General features: G+C 41.2%; 1 long non-coding RNA gene across 2 annotated transcripts in view; it reads left to right on the plus strand.

Moving 5' to 3' along the window:
- LOC109195674 (uncharacterized) overlaps window positions 1–14974 on the plus strand; it is an 88574-nt gene that overhangs the window by 43467 nt on the left and 30133 nt on the right. For both annotated transcript variants that reach the window (XR_003214930.1, XR_003214929.1), the window contains exon 3: window positions 9272–9407. This is a non-coding gene — a long non-coding RNA (uncharacterized LOC109195674). The remainder of the gene's footprint in view (window positions 1–9271; window positions 9408–14974) is intronic.

Raw genomic sequence — 14974 nt, forward strand, 5'->3', positions numbered from 1 at the left:
TTTGTACATTGACTGTAATTAACATATTGCTTCATTGCTATGCAGTGCAAAGCAATGCTCCTGTAATTCAGTTAAAGGGGCAGTACTATAAAAAATGATCTACCATAGTTCATGGTTTATTTATGATTTCTGATAGAAATGTGCACCTTGATGATAGAATACGCTGATTGTGATTTAAAGATTGCATTCATGATTAAGATGCACTGTAGACTATAGTTAGAAATTAGAATTAATGTTTTGTGCTTGTTTTGTTATAGCACTTACATTATTTACATATGGCCATATATATCATTAGAGTGTGAATTGAATTGGTAATAGCCCTGTTGTTTACAGGCTAGGTTTTTTTGTGGGATCGTGAGACCTGGATTTCTTCCTGACGAGGAAGATGGCGAGCCTTTCCCTTTGAACCGAACCACAGCCATTCTGAGTTGGCCCAGAAGGGCAGGTTGCTCTTCTCTCACGAACAATTGCAACAGTGCGGTAGGACAAAATCGCACCAATCACAGACTTTTGACCTATTGGATTTGACTTGACTGAACACTGACTATTAAGCCGGCAAGACTGACATATCTGAGCTCAGATCGTATTTTGATTGTTATTATTATTGCTGTCACTGTACTTTATTTTATGTTTTCATTCCTGTTTATGAAGTGCTGTTAACTTGTTGCTAAATAGTTAATACAATTCAAAGCAACTTTACCTGTGGCTCCAGTCATTCTTCTCCACGCAACTCACTTTATCCCTCCTACGAATCTAGCTATTGGCCCATTCTCTTCATCTTATTTTAATATCCCCTACCCTATACTGTACTTGGCTACAGAAAGTGGCGAGCCAGCCAGGAGGGATTGCAGAGTTGTTAGCCCATCCAAAATTTGATAAAACATATAAGAGTGCCTGGAGCTTCACAGTGACTTGTTTTTTTTCTACTGGTACTTTTACGTGTCCTAACAATGGAAGTTGTGAAAACAGAGAATGTTAAAGTTCAAAATGCTGTTTTGGTCAGTGGTTTAACTAACACAGACATTGATAAAGAAATAATTGAGTTCTTAGAAGCTTTCGGTCCTGTCAGTAGGCAGATTAAGCTACCAACTGGTGGTCAGATTATTGTGGAGTTTCAACATGAGGCTACTGCTAAAGAACTAGAGAAAAGATATTTGCCTTATGACAGACCTTGCACTGTGAAACCAGAAGTTGTCTATCACATTCGAGACCTAGCCAGTGCGTATAGCATTGAAACCAGCGCATCAGCTACTGTAACTTACCTGTCACAGCTTAAAGATGTGGCAGCACGAAGCAACCGATCGTTTAAAGACCTTTTGATGGATGAACTAGCCAAAATTGGGGAGTCATTGGGAGGGGATGTCCACACAGCTGAGCCTTCGACTGAACAAGAGCCAGTGCCCCACAGTGATGAGGCTGTACCTTCTCCCCCTTTAACACCCAATAGCGACCATGTAAGTGCCTTGAATGATACTCACCCACCTGCAGAGGCCGAGAAACAAACTCCTCAGATTCCCCCCAACATTTTAAGCTCACCTGAGGTGCAGCGAGTTATTGTAGAGCACATTGTTAAGAGCAGTGAAGTCGTTCCCCCACCAAACTCGCAATACAGACTGAAACCTTTTTCAGGGAGAGTTCCACATCCTCCTTTCGAAACTGACTATGACACTTGGCGCAGCAGTGTCGAGTTTTGCTTGACTGATCCCTCGCTCACCGAAACTCAAGTTGTGCGAAAGATTGTTGAAAGTCTTTCACCCCCTGCAGCGGACCTGGTAAAAGCTCTTGGTCCAAAAGCAAACCCCAAAACTTACCTTGGACATCTTGATTCTGCCTACGCAACTGTAGAGGACGGTGACGAACTTTTTGCTCGCTTCTTAAACACCAATCAAAATGGAGGTGAAAAACCCTCACATTACCTGCAAAGGTTGCACACAGTGTTAAACCTAGTCATAAAAAGAGACGGAATTGCTTCTAGTGACATCAATAAACAGCTCCTGAGACAATTTTGTAGAGGGTGTTGGGACAGCTCACTGATTACAAACCTTCAACTTGAACAAAAGAAAGATGACCCACCTCATTTTGCGGAGCTACTTCTCCAACTACGCACCGAGGAGGACAAACAGGCAAGTAAAGCAACCCGCATGAAACAACATTTGGGGATCCAAAAGACTCGTGTGTATTCTAACGTGCAAACCACATGCTCTCAAGGTAGGAGCGATTATGAGCATGAAATGGACAGCAATTCGTCTGATCTCCAGAAGCAAATTGCTGACCTCAGGTCTCAAATCGCACAGCTTAGAGCTGACAAGACAGAGAGAAGATCAAAGAAACCTCAAAAGGAAGCAAAAAAGAACACAAGTACCAAAACACAGGACAAGCCGGAACAGATACCACAAATCGCTGCAGTGTCAGCCAAACCCAAACCTGGATACTGTTTCAAGTGTGGGGAAGATGGTCATATCGCTTCCAGCTGTAGTAATGATCCCAACCCAGCACTAGTAGCAGCTAAAAGGAATGCCCTCAGACAAAAGCAGCGAGAATGGGAAATATCCAGACCAGTCCATGAGTCCTTTAATTTAAACTAGAAGGAGCCCCTGTCGCGGGACAGATGGGTGCTAAATCTGAACAAAGTCCCACTAAGAAAAAGACAACAAAAGTCCAATGTGAAACAGCTAATGTTCACTCAGTGCCTAAACTTCCCAAAAGACTTGTGGGTAGAAAATGCACAGCCAGAGTTGTTATCAACGGCGTTGAATGTAGTTGCTTGCTCGACTCAGGCTCTCAAGTAACCACTATTGCCAAATCCTTCTATCAAGAACACTTACCTGATCATCCTATAAAACCCATCAGTGATCTCTTAGAGGTCGAAGGTGCGAATGGTCAGACAGTCCCCTACTTGGGATACATTGAGACGAGTATCATGTTCCCCAAAGATCTCGATCAGTCAGAGCTTGAACTATCTACTCTTGCCTTAGTTGTCCCTGACATTCGCTCAAACTCAGACACACCTCTACTAATTGGCACAAATACACTTGACCCCTTATATGAGCATCTTTGTGAGAGCACCTTACCTGACTTTAAGGTACTCCCTTATGGATACCAACAAGTGCTAAAGACATTAGCATCCAGAAAAAGACAAACTGACAGTGGCAAGATCGGCTTGGTAAAACTTCGAAGTAGAACCCAAGAAGTCCTTCCTGCAAATCAAAAGCTACTACTGGAAGGTTTTATGCATGCTAGCCACGCTAAGCCTGATCAGTGTGCACTTATTGAACAGCCCACTACCGGCTCCCTACCTGGTGGTGTGTTTGTAGATTGTTGCCTTATATCTCTGCCAAAACACGGTCCTTATAAAGTTCCTGTGTTGCTGAGAAATGAGACTAACCATGACATTACATTGCCCACTAACTGTGTAATTGCTGAGTTAGTTGCCCCTGATTGTGTCATGCCATGTCCTGAGCCTGAGAAAGGTGACCAAAAGGTGTCTGCAATGTGTAACTCTCAGCAGCAGACCTCAAACTCAAGGCCTCCTCTCAGTTTCGACTTTGGTGAATCACCACTGTCTGAAGAGTGGAAAGAGAAGATAACTAAAAAGCTAAACAGTTTCTCCGATGTTTTCTCACACAATGATCTTGATTTTGGGCATGCCACACATATAAAACATCACATCAACTTAAAAGACGAAACCCCCTTCAAACAGAGATCTCGCCCGATTCATCCCCATGATTACGAGGCAGTTAAAAAGCACTTACAAGCCCTCTTGGATGCAGGCATAATCAGAGAATCTGAATCTCCATTCTCATCACCGATAGTGGTGGTCCGCAAAAAGAATGGTGATGTGCGGTTATGCATTGATTTTCGGAAGCTTAACTTGCAGACCATCCGCGATGCATATGCCCTGCCAAACTTAGAGGAGTCATTTTCTGCTCTTGCAGGATCACAGTGGTTCTCTGTGATGGACCTTAAGTCAGGGTACTATCAAATCGAAATGTGTGAAGAAGATAAGCCAAAGACAGCCTTCGTGTGCCCCTTCGGCTTCTACGAATTTAATCGTATGCCCCAGGGAATAACAAATGCCCCAAGCACTTTCCAAAGGCTTATGGAAAAGTGTATGAAAGACATCAATCTGAAAGAAGTGTTAGTCTTTTTAGATGATTTGATAGTCTTTTCCAGTTCCCTTGAAGATCATGAGACCCGACTCATTCATGTTCTTGAGCGACTCCGAGAGTACGGGCTCAAACTCTCGCCCGACAAATGTCGTTTCTTCCAAACATCAGTCCGTTATCTAGGTCACATTGTATCTAGAGACGGCGTAAAGACTGACCCCGAAAAAACTGAAGCACTCAAAACCTGGCCGAGACCCCAAACCTTAAAAGAACTCCAATCGTTTCTTGGTTTTACTGGTTATTACCGGAGATTTGTCAAAGATTACTCAAAAATTGTCAAGCCCCTCACCTCCCTCACAGCTGGCTATCCTCCGAGACGAAAGCATTGCAAAAACCCACCCAGTGATCCAAAGTATCTTAACCCCAAAGAACCCTTTGGTGATCGTTGGGGACCAGAGTGCCAGAAATCGTTTCAAACGATTATTGAAAAACTCACCACCTCACCAGTCCTTGGGTATGCCGATGCAAAGCTACCTTATCTGGTACACACAGATGCCAGTACAACCGGACTTGGGGCAGCTCTTTATCAAGTGCAGAATGGAACCACACAGGTTATAGCCTATGCAAGTCGTGGTCTATCCCGTAGTGAAGCTAGATACCCCGCCCACAAGTTAGAATTTCTAGCTTTAAAGTGGGCCATAACTGACAAGTTTCATGACTATTTATATGGGAACACATTCACAGTCATCACTGACAATAATCCATTGACTTACCTTCTAACCACAGCAAAGCTTGATGCCACAAGTTATCGTTGGTTGGCTGCATTGTCCACCTATAACTTTGACATTAAGTACAGAGCTGGGAGACAAAATCTTGATGCAGATGGACTATCTAGGAAACCACATGCCAAACCTGAAGACGATCCAGTTTTTACCCAGGAATGTCAGCGCATTGATAAGTTCAGATCCCATCTCTTGTCCTCAGTCAAAGATGTCGAGCTCAAACTTCAATCTGATACCGTGATGGCAGCCTGTCAGAGACATATGGCCATGGACCAGACTGAACCCTCTTGTGCTCTAGTCCAGTCACTTGCCATGTCTGCAGTTGCCATCCCAGACATGTTCCAAGAAGAAGGCATTGATAACAATCTCCTAGCCTTACCCAGATACACCCATACTGACCTTGTCAACCTGCAAAGAAAAGATCCAGCCATTAGTGAAGTCATCAAGCTGCTGGCAGCTGACTCACGTCCACCAGCCAATATTAAGTCGGAGTCTCGGGATGTTCTCTTATTGTTAAGGGAGTGGAAACGTCTTGACCTTCAAAATGACTTGCTGTACCGGAAACGCCAGTTGGGGCCAGAGACCTTGTTGCAGTTAGTCCTTCCTGATTCCTTACGCCCTACAGTTATGCTCAGTCTTCATGACAACATGGGGCATTTAGGGGTCGAACGCACACTGGAACTTATTCGGTCACGTTTCTACTGGCCAAAAATGGCAATTGATGTCGAAAAGAAAGTGAAAGCTTGCGAGAGATGTGTCCGTAGAAAAGCCCTGCCAGATAAGGCTGCTCCTCTGGTAAATATTAAAACTTCCAGGCCCATGGAGCTAGTCTGCATGGACTTCCTCTCAATAGAACCAGACAGTAAAAACACTAAAGACGTCCTAGTGATCACAGATCATTTTACAAAGTATGCTGTGTCCATTCCAACCAAAGACCAGAAAGCCACCACCGTTGCAAAGAACTTATGGGAGAACTTCCTAGTTCATTATGGCTTTCCAGAGCGACTTCATAGCGATCAAGGGAGAGACTTTGAATCGCGTACAATCAAAGAACTGTGCTCTCTGCTCGGCATCCGCAAAGTCCGAACAAGTCCTTATCATCCTCGTGGCAACCCTGTTGAGAGATACAATCGCACGTTACTCAGTATGCTCGGTACCTTGAAAGACACCGAGAAACACCACTGGCGTGACTTCGTAAAACCACTTACTCACGCTTATAACTGTACAAAAAATGATGTAACAGGCTATTCTCCTTATGAGTTAATGTTTGGTAGACAGCCTCGCTTGCCCATTGATATTGCCTTTGGTTTGCCACAACCAAACAAGCCACAGTTGACTCACTCTCAATACGTCAAGCAGTTGAAAAGCTACCTCGAACAGAGCTACGAAATAGCCATCAAAAACTCCCAGAAAGTAGCAGACAAAAACAAGAAACGATTTGACAAAATCATCCGTGAATCCACACTAGATGTGGGAGACCGAGTCTTGGTTCGGAATCTCCGCCTGAGAGAGAAGCACAAATTAGCGGACAAATGGGAGCAAACAGTGTATATTGTTACCAAACAAATGGAAAACTTACCAGTATATACTGTAAAACCAGAAAACGGAGATGGACCCAACAGAACGCTCCATAGAGATCTGTTACTTCCCTGTGGATTTCTCTCACCAACAGAGCATGAACCTGAACAAGTCACAAAAACTAATAACAGACCACGCACAAGACAAATTTCAGCTTTGGAAGTTGACTCAGACCAAACACTTGAGGAAGAGGAAGATGAGTTTTATTACCCTGAACCTCCACAAGTGAAAGACAGACATTTTTACCAAGTATGTGCCATACCACCAACACAAGGATTCAAACAAAACAAAGATCCTGTAAATGATAACGAACAATCTAACACATTACCGGAAATGACAGACTTACCTGAGCAGGAAACTGAGAACGAAACTGAAACATACTTACCTGAGCAGGAAACTGAGAACGAAACTGAAACATACTTACCTGAAGGCGAAATTGGAAGTTCAACTGACACCAACTTACCTCAAATGGACAGTGAAACAGACCTACCTCCGACAGAATGTGAAAGTGAAGCAAACTTACCACGCAGTGAAAGTGACACAAGCCTACAAAACAACACACCAAGTGAGTCTGAAACAGACACTCGAAAAGACAAAAATGTTTTGTCGACCAGTTTGTCAGATTCACCGTTGTCAGAGAACTCAACCCATCAACTTTCACCTGAAAGACAAGTTGAAAATGATGAAGAACCTGAAACCTTGCAAACAGAAACACAGATCAGAAGATCTGAAAGAATTCGCCAACCATCCCAAAGACTCACTTATCCTCAGCTAGGTAACCCACTAGTAACAGTGGTTAAATCACTCTTTCAAGGATTGAACAAAGCTTTCATCGACTCCCTTGCTAATGATGCTGACTATTCCACTAGAGCCATGCACGGGGACGTGCATGAGATTTAAGAGGGGAGGATGTAACCCAGTGAGTTTACACGACTCAGTAATGCACTACAACATGTTATTGTAATTTTGATTCATCATTACTCTGTTAATCACAGAGTTGAGCTAAAGTAAATCAATAGTAAAGTATAAATAATATAAATATAAGAATAAAACCCCAAAGAGTATGTTTAACACCCCTACTGGTTAGGAAGGAACAAGCCCCGCCTTTCCCTGCTCTGTACCGTCACGCGCTCAGACACAGAGAGAGACGGAGGTGCACGAGACCATCGCTGATTTTCACCGCCAAGCTTGTTGCTGGAAAATAACTATTAACTTGATAAATTGAGCAAATATCCATACCGGAGATCTGCATTGACCTTGGAGAACTGGACCTGATTTGTTGTGAACATTTTGGACTTTGAAACCATCGCGGTGAGTCAGAAGCTGTTAAGCTAACCTTGAAGCTAAAAAGCTAACAAGGAGTTAACAGGGAATATAATGGCCCAATTTCAATGTTGTAGATCTGCACGGGTGCGGATGAAGCGGACAAGATCCTCTCTGAGAGTTGAACATTAGAAGTGTGCTGGTGAGTTAAACTGGGACTGGGCGAATCAGGATAATGGAAAAGCTAACTAGCCTGATGCTCGTAGCTGTACCTGTAGCTGACCACGTTTTCACTGTGGGAGAACACACGGGGTTTCTCACGGAGTTCAGCCACTCTGAGCACTCAGCTTGTGTGCTGATGATATTCTAATATTACTTGTTGAATAATAAATGCACTAAAATAAGATGATGGGATAAGTTAATTTTGATCTTAGAGGTCATGAATCTATTTTATTTTTTTGTTACATTTGATGCTCCAGCGGCACTGTATAGATGTCCCTGCATATTCTTATTGTGCCAGTGCCTTACCACATACTGTAAAACTACAGCCTGTGGGCTTTTGTACATTTTTTGGTAATTTTATTTTGTACATTGACTGTAATTAACATATTGCTTCATTGCTATGCAGTGCAAAGCAATGCTCCTGTAATTCAGTTAAAGGGGCAGTACTATAAAAAATGATCTACCATAGTTCATGGTTTATTTATGATTTCTGATAGAAATGTGCACCTTGATGATAGAATACGCTGATTGTGATTTAAAGATTGCATTCATGATTAAGATGCACTGTAGACTATAGTTAGAAATTAGAATTAATGTTTTGTGCTTGTTTTGTTATAGCACTTACATTATTTACATATGGCCATATATATCATTAGAGTGTGAATTGAATTGGTAATAGCCCTGTTGTTTACAGGCTAGGTTTTTTTGTGGGATCGTGAGACCTGGATTTCTTCCTGACGAGGAAGATGGCGAGCCTTTCCCTTTGAACCGAACCACAGCCATTCTGAGTTGGCCCAGAAGGGCAGGTTGCTCTTCTCTCACGAACAATTGCAACAGTGCGGTAGGACAAAATCGCACCAATCACAGACTTTTGACCTATTGGATTTGACTTGACTGAACACTGACTATTAAGCCGGCAAGACTGACATATCTGAGCTCAGATCGTATTTTGATTGTTATTATTATTGCTGTCACTGTACTTTATTTTATGTTTTCATTCCTGTTTATGAAGTGCTGTTAACTTGTTGCTAAATAGTTAATACAATTCAAAGCAACTTTACCTGTGGCTCCAGTCATTCTTCTCCACGCAACTCACTTTATCCCTCCTACGAATCTAGCTATTGGCCCATTCTCTTCATCTTATTTTAATATCCCCTACCCTATACTGTACTTGGCTACACTAACATGAAAGAAAAGAGCATGCTGTAATAACAGTAAATATACTGGATTTGCTTTTTATAGCTGAATGCACTGTATGACTAAAGTTTGTTAAATCTAATAAAAGTTTAAATAAAGTCTGTTTTTTTTTTTCTCCCACAGTGCGGGTCAGACATCACAGTAACCCGCCTCCTTCTGCTTCTGGTCTTCTCTGGTACAAATGCACAGTTGTCCAGTCAGCCAGCTGGTCATGACTGTCAGCAGGACCTCGGCTCGGGCTGCGGATGGAGGCCAGATGGTGAGGCTCTCACACACACACACACACACACAGATGCGTGAGTAGTACATCCTCCTCTGAATAACGAAGGACTCGTAGCTACCTCAGTCGACCTCGCTACATGCTGCTTTTATTTCAAAGGCAGAGCGAGAGCTCAGAGGGAGAAATATGAACTGTGCTTCAGAAGCGAGGTCAGCGAACTGCAGAACTCTGTTAAAAATTACAGACAAATCAAAACAATGGTAATACACTCATGAGTCAGTCACCGAGTTTCTTATTGGCTGCAGTAGTAATACAACATGGCATGTTTGGACAATGCAGGGTGGTTCAAGACCATTAAAACTGTTAAACATTTTTTCCCCCTGGTTTAAGAATTTTTCATGGAGGCGAAAAAAGGTGTGAAGACGTGCATGTGAATGTGTGTAAAGCCCACATAAATTGTCACTTTAAGCTTTTGCTGTACTCAAATAAAATTGTCTTTGTCCCGTACCCCTGCTTTGTTGTGTGTGTGATCAACTAAACATTGATTTTTATATAGAAAACTTTCTATCCTTCAAAAATATAATCAAAAATATTCGTAAATCCAGGGTTTCGACTTCTAAATTCTTTTAGTAAGACTGTTTCTGTAGAAAAGAAAATCTTTCAGATTAGATTAAAAATATTTTACGGAATAAACTAATAGTTTACATACCTGTGAATGCCACACTATTAAAATAAAAGCATGCAGTACGAAGTGGATATGTCTCTCATCAGTTTGTAGTAAAAATACAAGTTTTGTTTTGTTAAATAGTTTTGAGGGCTGAATTTGTGGACCTAGAATATATGCTGTAAGCAAAAAACAACTTACATCATGACTCATTTAGCCGTTTTCAGGCTTTAGCTTCAAAGGGTTAAAGACATTTGCGTAAAAAAGAAAAAAAAGATGAAGAGCAACACAACAAACAATAAGCAGACGTTTTAATCAGAACGGACATCTGTTATTCCCAACAAGCCGTGAGTCATGTTTGCCTGAACTCTGCTATTATCAACTCATATTTACTGTCATTACTCACGTTAATGAAAGGTTTGGGCGGGCCCTTTTCACTGCAGTGTTTGACCAGCTGAACTGTGCAGTTTGTTCTACGACAAGAACCGTAACCTCAGAGAGGCGACGCGGGCAGAAGTGAGAAACAAAGCCAACTGATTTGTGGTGCAGGATGATTACTTCATGATTACTTGATTAACTTGGTTTTTATTTGTTTTTTTTCTCACAGGAAATTCATAGAAAAATGTCTTTTGTAGCAGGTGTCACTTCCTGTATGCATTCAACATACCAATTTTTTTCTGTTTTGAAGTAAAATTTTCTTCAATCTCATTTATTTATTTTGATTTATTTGTGTTTTACATGTATGGTGACCCCAAAAAAATCACTTATATTTATCATTTTTTCCTATTTATCAACAACTCCATATTTCTTCTTAAACCCACACTAAAGATCTTCACCTTTTCATTCTTTTAAGAAAGTCAGTCTTTTAAGCGCAGCACTGTTTATGTGCAGTGAATAAATGCGCTCCATATGCTGAGTGCATGCAACGTACAGACACTGCAGCACGAGAAAGAGAGGCCAGTTTTCTTGGCTTACCCCTGTGAGGTCTTTTCAGTCGCTATTTATGTCAGCGGACATCGCTTCAGGAAACAAATGTCCAAGCTGTGCTGGCAAAAAAAAGGAAAAGAAAAATCAGTTAATTACTTTCTTTTTTTTAACAAACTTAAACCCCACATGGTTTAATTCATCTAGCAGTTAGTTTTGCGCTCCTATTCAAAGGCTGTTTATCTCAGAAACAGATTTTTTTCCCTACATTTGGACGCTCGCTAGCAGAGACGACTCTGGTCTGGATGGTAGTGCCTCTGGTGAAGTGGACTGGCAGACAGCCAGCGCTCAACTGAAACCATGTGGGGATGCTTGAACACTGGTAGTCAAAAACATCTCAGCTACTATGTTCTTCTTACACCCTTCACCTTAACTTCAGCTTGATACTTGTAAAGTGCTTTCTTGTAAGCCTTGCTTTCTTTTTCTTCTCACGCCTTGCCTAAAGTAAAATATCTACAGCATCACTGGGTTGTTGTTGGTCACGGTCGTCTTAAATGGAGACTAGATTTATCTTTCGAAAGATTGAAAAACAAGATGCGTTTACAGCTACCTTATTTTGTTTTGCAATTCAAAATTATTTCATCTTCGTGCTGGTTTCTCCTGTTTTAAGCTTAAATGTGAAACTCAATGAATGCTGCATGTGGTGTGTTTGTCTGGCGACCTAAATAAGTCAGCGTCACAACCAGCCCATGAGTTTCCCCTCAAGGCCTTTTTACTCTTTTGAAATGTCAGTCTTTAAGATATTCTATTCTATCCTACAAATTAATACCCAATACAGCAAACATTAGCCAGCACCAGTATTTTAAATTGACTAAATAATAAACATTGAAACTCTCAACCGTTCTGATATCCTTGCCCCAGCTGCACTCAGTTTTGATAAATCTTGTGTTTTCTTAAAATACACAAAGAGCATATAATGAATTGGTGTATTCTTGGGGGGCTATTTTTATCTGTAGAATAATACACATTTGTTCACTTAAGAGTGTCCATGGTAGGAGAACAGTGTGGTTGTGTTGGGGAGAAAAATATAAATAACCAAAGTGTCCTTCTGATAAATGTGAATGAAAGTAGTGTTTCCTACTTCTCATCCATCTGAAAGTGTTTTAGTATCCTCTGTGGATGTACACTGGATGAACTCCCAAAACCTTTCCAGAATTAAAATGAAATCCATCTCCTCTCCCCGTTTTCTGGAAAAGGATCTACTATTAAAGGCTTTACTTGTAGGGACCACCATCCATGCTCGTCATCCTGACAGACTCTGTTATTCTAGGCAACTGCACCGCCTGATGCGTCTCCAAGTCCCGCAAGCAGTCTCATTCTAACTGCATCTCTGTGATTCGCCGCCACAAACCGTTCCCTCTGACTTAATCTGTCCGTTTTCTGCCGCCCTCCTTCTGGCCTCACGGGCCCCGCCTCTTTCAGCTCATTTACCCATGAGTCATCGCTGTGGTTTGGACTGGGGATCAAGAGAGTGCAGATGGATGAATACGTCTCAAAACAGAAATGGAGTTAAACCCGCAGGGTTAAGGGAAACCTGGATGCAAATCGTTATAAAATTTCTCGCCTTAATTATGCACTGAAGTTGCCCTCTAGCCATCGCTAATATGGTGGCGAGGAGAACGTTAAAAAAAAAAAAGTAAATAAAATACAGAATGCCAGTTTTGGATGTGAAGAGTACCTGATTTGCATTCGCCCAAGACGTGAAACTCAACACTGACAAAAAGGTGAATTAAAGATTGCGTTCCAGCTCAGGGCTGAGAGGAGTTTGATTTCAAAGAAAGAGGGAAAGCACACACACAATCCTTATCACGTGTGATAAAACAAAGGAAAATTCTGGTTTATGACAACTGGGTATAGTCATATTTAACTATATATAGTCGTTGTGTTAATAATAAAGTAAGAAAGGGGTAAGACAGATAAGCAAAGAAAGCTCTGAGCAGGTACTGCACATGCCGACTTACAATACCTACTCGAGTTTCTGCTCCTGAGCAATTAAGGATTAAACCAACATAAATGTTCTCATGTTAAAAAATAGCATATTAAAAAAAAGCCTCCCAGCCTCCCTAAATATCTGGCCTCTTGTGTTTCGTGTATTAGATTTCTTAGCAGTGTTTCCAGAACCAAGTATTTCTTGCTCACAGTAGTTTGTTAAATTAGCTTTATGTGATAAACACAAGGTTCACATAATAAGAGGGTATATTTTTATTTATTTTATTTTTTATTTTTTATCGATTTATCATTTTTTTATTTAATAAAAGGGCTATTGCCAATATAAACATATTCAGGTGTGCTTTATGCATTCAAGGACAGTCCTGCACCTCGTTATAATTGAGATTTTGAGATTATGATTTTACTTTTAAGCTTCATTCTCAGAGTTTTATCAGTTTTATACGTTTGTATTTAGTTTTTGTATTTTTAATATCTTTAATTTTATCTTTGTGTGTGTTTGGAGGATGATTTGGGGAGTTAATTTCACAGTGCTGAGTAAAAAAACCCCAAAAAACTGACGGTAAAGTTGAATTAATTAGCAGCACGAGTTCAGAGGTCATTCACGTGATCATAGATAAAGCCAGCATTACAGTTATTACTTGAAAATAACTGCAAGTGTGAAACTTTGATAACTGCTAGACTGTAAACGTCTCTCGCTTGTTCCTCCTAGAACAATGAATTATTATAAATAAAACATTTCAGTAGCACTTACTCACGTCTGCACAATCTTGTTTAAATAATATGACAAACTTAACAACTTTTTTTTATTATTCCTAAATGATCCAACCATTAACCTTTTGGCAGCGGACAGCAGTGAGCCAACAGCACCTGGAACCAATCTCACTGTGTGAATGGCAGTTTTTGCATTGTGTTGAGTTACAGCTACTTGTTGTTAAGGGTTGTTTTTTTTTTCTATACGTAAGAAAAACACACACCTATACATATTCATGCTGGGTGCTTGTATCGCTGTGGCCTCTGTGATGCACCAGGTACACGAGTGTTTGGGAGGTCTGCTCATCCCGATGCCGACGCACCGTGGCGTCTTGGCAGCCACATTTACAGGCCTCGTGCTTCACGTTTTGTTGAGCTGTACAGAGTTGAGGGTGAATTTAAAAGTTGGGTTTACAAGCCACGAGAGGCAAAAATCCATCTCATTATGTGTTTAAGCATTACACTGGCTTTGTTTGCTTCTTGCTTCACTGTAATCTCCATCTCCACCCTGGGCGACTTCAGAAAATAAGCTGTCAGGGATTAGTCACGATTTCTGCAGCTCTCTATGACTTTCATCAGCTCGGACAGACTTTTACTCATTTTACACTAACAAGGTTTCCCTCCTGGAGATGTTCATTTATTTTTCTATAATTGGGTGTACTTTTCAGGGTTCTTCATTCATTTCCATCTAATTGGGTGTTTTTTTCATGAACAGACTTGACAAACTAAGTGAATCAAATGAGCCTCCACCTTAGAGTCCCATGTTAAAATATTTAATCCTTATCTGAAGCTAGCGAAGCTGCTGGTGTTTAACGTAAGCCAGATCGCAGTTAATCACTGCTTGAGTCAGCCCTCATTACAAGGCAAAAGGGGAGAGATGCAGCAGGCCCGAGCCCCAGATTGCAGCCCTGTCGTCTACGTATACTTGATGTGGGAACATTGGTACTGACAGGGACATATATTGTTACTGCTGAAATTGCTATGTTGCACAGACTACCTTTGTTTTCGCGATGTTTTCTTTCATTTAGAAAACACAAAAACCTTTGAGGAAAGAGTCCAGTAATAACCTGCATGCACATGGTTACTGTTTTTCACTTTTATGACCCGTTTTCTACATTTTTTTTAACCTCCCCCTGTAAAAACTAACAAAAACACAACTCTGTGATGCCAGATGACACTATTACTTGGCTATGTACAAGCTGGCTTGTTGCAGTGGAATTGTCTTACCTGTGCACATATGCGTCTTCACTGTGAGGCC

Source organism: Oreochromis niloticus, linkage group LG18 (assembly GCF_001858045.2).
Source record: "Oreochromis niloticus isolate F11D_XX linkage group LG18, O_niloticus_UMD_NMBU, whole genome shotgun sequence".
NCBI classification, from domain to species: domain Eukaryota; kingdom Metazoa; phylum Chordata; class Actinopteri; order Cichliformes; family Cichlidae; genus Oreochromis; species Oreochromis niloticus.